This window comes from Puma concolor, chromosome E3 (genome assembly GCF_028749965.1).
Source record: "Puma concolor isolate L17-30 chromosome E3, mPumCon1.1.hap2, whole genome shotgun sequence".
Taxonomy (NCBI): Eukaryota; Metazoa; Chordata; class Mammalia; order Carnivora; family Felidae; genus Puma; species Puma concolor.
In genome coordinates, this window is record NC_141682.1 from 5,521,877 (window position 1) to 5,527,876 (window position 6,000).

General features: G+C 45.2%; 1 long non-coding RNA gene across 1 annotated transcript; it reads right to left on the bottom strand.

Moving 5' to 3' along the window:
* Positions 1-2,535: 2,535 nt before the first annotated feature.
* LOC147572895 (uncharacterized) lies at positions 2,536-4,868 on the bottom strand. The gene is made up of 3 exons (XR_015245392.1): positions 4,809-4,868; positions 2,962-3,065; positions 2,536-2,754 (listed from the first exon to the last, which is right to left on the bottom strand). It is a non-coding gene; the product is annotated as an uncharacterized LOC147572895 (long non-coding RNA).
* Between the last annotated feature and the right edge of the window lie 1,132 nt (positions 4,869-6,000).

Here is a 6,000-nt window from a genome sequence, read left to right on the forward strand (position 1 = left end):
TTTTGAGAAGGCATGTGTTTGACTCTAGAAAAGCACACCCTTAAGGCATTAGTGAGCATAACAGAGAAAATGCTTTGAGGTAGTTATAAAAGATGATATACAAAAGGGGCGCCTTGGTGGCTGAGTGGGCTGGGCGTCCAACTCTTGAGTTTGGCTCAGGTCATGATCTCGCGGTTTGTGGGGCCCAGCCCCGAGTCCCAAGTCGAGCTCTGTGCTAACAGCACAGAGCCTGCTTCTGTCTCCCCCTCTCTCTGCTCCTCCCCCACTCGGGCACTTGCGTGCACACTCTCTCAGAATAAACATTAAAAAAAAAAAAGGTGATGTACAATAAAAAATTTATTTCTGCACTGTAAAATTTGAGAGGTTCGTTCTAGGATTTCTGGCCAGCAAGTTTGATATGTTTGCTCCGGGAGGAGCTACTTTATACAGCTAGCAGTTATGAGTAGGTACTGAGTAATCTGAAGTTCCTTTTTATTTATTTATTTTTTTTTAATTTTTTTTTTTAACGTTTATTTATTTTTTTGGGACAGAGAGAGACAGAGCATGAACGGGGGAGGGGCAGAGAGAGAGGGAGACACAGAATCAGAAACAGGCTCCAGGCTCTGAGCCATCAGCCCAGAGCCCGACGCGGGGCTCGAACTCCCGGACCGCGAGATCGTGACCTGGCTGAAGTCGGACGCTTAACCGACTGCGCCACCCAGGCGCCCCTGAAGTTCCTTTTTATAAATACGTCCTTACACTTTCATGTTAAGAACTTATTGGAAGGAGTCATTCCAGACACTAAAATGTTTTAAGTGTTCATCTGAGCAATAAAATCGTTCATTTACGCGTTTAATTGCAGGGTTCTCTTTATGAGTTTGCACACAAGTGAGAAAAAATGATGGGTCAGTTAGACAGCAGAATTCTTGCACTATTAGGTGAGGAGAGGAGAGGGATGTTAAGAAGACCTGAGAAAGGTGAGTAGGAAAGAACCAGGTGAAACGGGGGCTGGGCAGGCAGTGTGGAACACAGGTGGAACAGCACAGGTCCGGCTGAGGGTTTGGAGGCCCAGTGGCTAACTCAGCTCAGAAAAATATCCCAGAGTAAGCCCGGATAAAAAAAGACCAACGGAGAGACTACTCCTTGGACTCAGAGTTTCCCTGGTGGGGAGTTTGGTACTGTTAATAACCCTGTTTTACACTCAGGAAAATGAGGTAGGAGGTTAAGTAACTAGGTTAACACATCAGTACAAATCTAGCCTTGCCAGGGATCCCCAAATATTTCCTACTGTAGCCTAATGACTCCCCCAACAGCTCTGAATAAGCTGACTGAGAGACACCACGAAACAAACTGAAAACAATGAAGAATAGACCTACTTCAAGGCAGAGGGTTCTCAAAGAACCAGAGAAAAAAGTGAGTCGCAGAACAATATGTAAAGTTGCACCTTGTGAGGCAATTAAAACACAAACCCTAAATAATATGTATTTTCTGTGGGGTTATGTGTATGTACAAATAAGCATAAAAATATAGAGGCATCTGGGTGGCTCAGTGGGTTAAGCCTTGGATTCTTGGTTTCTGTTCAGGTTGTGATCTCACAGTTCCTTGGATTGACCCTCGAGTTGGGCTCTGTGTTAACTGCACAGAGCTTACTTGGGATTCTCTCTCCCTCTCCCTCTGCCCCTCCCCTGCTGGCGTGCACTCTCTCTCAAAATAAATAAATAAACTTAAAAAATATATGTGTATATATACATATAAATATATTTGTACAGCCTGGGGCGCCTGGCTTGCTCAACTGTGGAGTATGCGGCTCTGGGTTAGGGGTTGTGAGTTAGTGCCCCGTGTTGGGTGTAGAGATTACTTAAACATAAAAAAATCTTGGAATATCTACATACTGGAGTTACATAGACAGTATGTAAGCAAATATATTTATTGGGATTTGTGTGTATATAAATACAATCATATACACGTTTTATATGTATAAAATTATCTATATTTTATGCATTTACATACATGCATATGTATATATGTGTACACACATACACCCACGCATATATGCTTACATTATTACCTGGCGTTTATGTTTTACTGTCTTACAATATGGCATTTTACATACTGATCCCCAACTTGTTTATATATGTGCGTTTGATAATGAAATAAAAATCAGGACGCTCAATTTATAAATTGCTTACTTCAGGGGAGGGGAGAAAAACCGAGACTGGGTGTAATGGCCAGCCGGAACTCTAGACCTTCTCGAGGACCGCCGAGAGGGGCGGCCGGGAGCTCAGGTTGGGAACCCCCGGCCGTGGCAGGAACCCAGAGTCCATGCCCCTTGGGCCTCAACGCGAGACCAGCACACCAGAGCGCCTGCGCGTGGGTTGCGCCTCTGCAGAACGAGCCCATCCTTACCTCCCAGGAGAGGCGAAGGGCGGAGCCTGCGGAAGGGCCCGCCCCCGCCAGCGGCGCGCGGGAGGCCAGGCGGGTCTTCCGCCTTGCGTGGGGCTACTTCCGGATCCGGTGGCGAAAGGCGCGAGGTCCGAGTGCGGCGGCGCTGGGCTGGCGGGCTGGCGGGCTGGCCCTGGGCGGGCGGTGGTAGGAAGTAGCTCCCGGCCCCGGGGGGGAGGGCTGGGACCCCAGGCGTGTTGGCTAGGGGTCAAGTTGGCTCTTCTTGTAGAGGGAACGGCTTGTGGACCAAGAGCAGGGTGTTGGAAGATGTGTGTGCAGCACACCTCAGTTAACCGTTGAAAAGAAGCTGTAACCGTCAGAAAATCTTCTCACCTTAAAGCAGGAGAGTAAAGGATGTCAGAGGCAGACACTCCCAACAGGCTCAGAGTTACTCTGATTTGGAAGATGATACTTAGCGCACGGCAGCTAGAATCCAGTCTCCCAGGAGCCAAGACTAATGGAGCAGACCTAATCAAAGAAAATAACGCTACTGGGTGATAAAGAGTTGGCCGAAAATATGTCAGTGGGTTTAGTTCTCACCGCGATCCCAGAAAGTTAGCTGGTAGCAGAATCTTCTTGACAGAGGAACTGGGGCACAGGTTAAATACTGTGTTTAAAATCACAGCTGGTAGCGGCAGAAGTCCCTGTAAACGTTGAAATGGATACAGATGTTGTTTTTCAAGTTGTCTGTATTATGGACATATTGGAGAGGCCTAATTCCCCTTCAGCTTGGGGGATGGCTCAATTAACCACGGACTATCCAGTTATGGAATACTGTTGTCCTAACGTGGGAAGTTCCCCCAGGACATATTTTGGAATGGAGAACAAAATGCACTTTGCAGAACAATATGTATTTCATCATTGTTTTAGGCAAAACCAGTCCCTCAAAACAGTGCTGCTTTAGTGTGGTAGACATCAATGGTAAGTGAATAGAAGAAAAACTGAATAAGCTATACTAAACTGATACAGTGACCAGGGGAGGGAAGGGGGCAGGGATTTATGGGAGTTATGGTAAAATAGAAGTTTATTCTCTCTCCTGGTTTTTGGACAGGGATGTAGTCAGAAAAACATGTATATGTTCCTTATATAATAATTTTAAAGTGACTAAAAATTACTGTTTTTTTAATTTATTTATTTAGAAAGAGAGAGTGAGGGGAGAGGGGCAGAGGGAGAAAGAGAATCCCAAGCAGGCCCCACGCTCAGCACAGAGCCAGACATGGGGCTCGACCCCATGACCCTAGGACCATGACCTGAGCTGATATCAAGAGTTGGGCGCTCAACCACCACTAAAAATTACGTTTTTTATCCTTTGAGCGCCCAGTCCATTATACATGGCATTTGAATAATTTGGGAGATAAAATGCACCATTAAAGGGTGAAGAATTGGGGGTTATGAGAATATGAATATAAAAATATTCTTGGGGAATCCCCAAAAAGGACATGAAAAGACATTTGAAACAGTGCAGTATTTCATTGTTTAGTCTCAAGGAGCTTACAAAACTTTACACCTGTTCTAGGTCGACATTACATAGCTTATTGGATGGAAACCAAAAGCTGTTAATATCTGCTTTTTCAAATATGCATCCTGATATTTTTAGTTGAAATATATTTTAAAAGTTTATTTATTTGTTTTGAGAGAGAGAGGGTGCCATGAGGCTCTGCACTTTCATCCTGGAGCCCAATGTGGGGCTCGAACTCATGAACTGCAAGATCATGACCTGAGCTAAGTCATTGCTTAACAAGCTAAGCCACCTAGGCACCCTTCAGTTGAAATATTTTATAGCAGAACTTTATAAAATGGGGATTTTTTACTTACAAAGTTATTCATTTTAATATTATGAATGATGTGCTAAAATCTTATACATAACAGTTTCAGAAACCTTTTTTAAAAATTGTTAAAAAGAAAAAACCCATCTCTTGCACATTGCCCTGGGGCTGAGGCCCCCAAACCAAAAGACAAAAGTCCCAGGATTGAAATGGGATTTTCTTTTTTTTTTTTTTTTTTTCAACGTTTATTTATTTTTGGGACAGAGAGAGACAGAGCATGAACGGGGGAGGAGCAGAGAGAGAGGGAGACACAGAATCGGAAACAGGCTCCAGGCTCTGAGCCATCAGCCCAGAGCCCGACGCGGGGCTCGAACTCACGGACCGCGAGATCGTGACCTGGCTGAAGTCGGACGCTTAACCGACTGCGCCACCCAGGTGCCCCGAAATGGGATTTTCAGTGGGAAATGGGATCCACTCTAATTGGCAATAACCACTTGAAGTTGCCATTGAAAATATATCAGTTGACGTGAGGAATGTAAGAACCAATTTTGATTTGAAGATCCCTAGGTTACTCACTTTATTTGGGAAAGTAAAGAAGAAAGTAGAAATAGATGTAGTCACCTGAAAAGTCCCCTTTTCTTTGGGACTTCTGTCAAGTGGTTGGAAAGAACCCACTAAGTTAGAGTTCTAATCCTGATGACTTCACAACCGTTGCTTGGTAGCAAACCAGCTCAACAATTTTTTTAAGATTTTATTTTTAATCTCTATACCCAACATGGGACTCAAACTCACAACCCTAAGATCAAGAGTCACATGTTCTATGACTGAGCCAGTCAGGCACCCCAGATAAACAGAATTTTCAAGAGGTGTTAGTTTAGGGCATTCCTCACCCTGATAAGATGCTAGAAGTCTAGTTTAGCATATGTATTCGTTGTTGCTGTGTAACAAATTATCCCCATGAAAACATACATTTTTCCCCACCATTTCTGAGGGTCAGGAATCTGAGAGCAGTGTAGTTTGGTAGTTCTGGCTCAGTCCTTTTTTGGGTTGCAGACAAGCAGTTGTCCTGGGCAGTAGTCACCTACCATCTCAAGATGGCAACATCCCAAGGCATCTGGCTTGCTCAGGTGGTGGAGCATGCAACTCTTGATCTTGGGGTTGCGAGTTTGAATTCCATGTTGGGTATGGAGATTACTTAAAAATAAAGTCTTTAAGGGGCGCCTGGGTGGCTCAGTCAGTTAAGCATCTGACTCTTGAGTTCAGCTTAGGTCATGATCTCACAGTTCGTGGGTTCGAGCCTTGCATCAGGATCCTGTGGAGCCTGCTTGGGAACCTCTCCCTCTCTCTGTGAGCCTCCCCCTCTTTGGCCCCTCTACCCTCTCAAAATAAATAAGCAAACTTTTTTTAAAAGTCTGGAAAAGGGGCGCCTGGGTGGCTCAGTCGGTTAAGCGGCTGACTTCGGCTCAGGTCACGATCTCGCGATCCATGAGTTCGAGCCCCGCGTCAGGCTCTGTGCTGACAGCTCAGAGCCTGGTGCCCATTTTGGATTCTGTGTCTCCCTCTCTCTCTGCCCCTCCCCTGTTCATGCTCTGTCTCTCTCTGTCTCAAAAATAAATAAACGTTAAAAAAAATAAAAAAAAAAAGTCTGGAAAAAAAAATGGCAGGGGCGCCTGGGTGGATCAGTCGGTTAGGCGTCCAACTTTGGCTCAGGTCATGATCTCAAGTTTGTGGGTTCGAGCTCCGCGTTGGGCTCTGTGCTGTCAGTTCAGAGCCTGGAGCCTGCTTCAGATTCTGTGTCTCCCTCTCTGTCCCT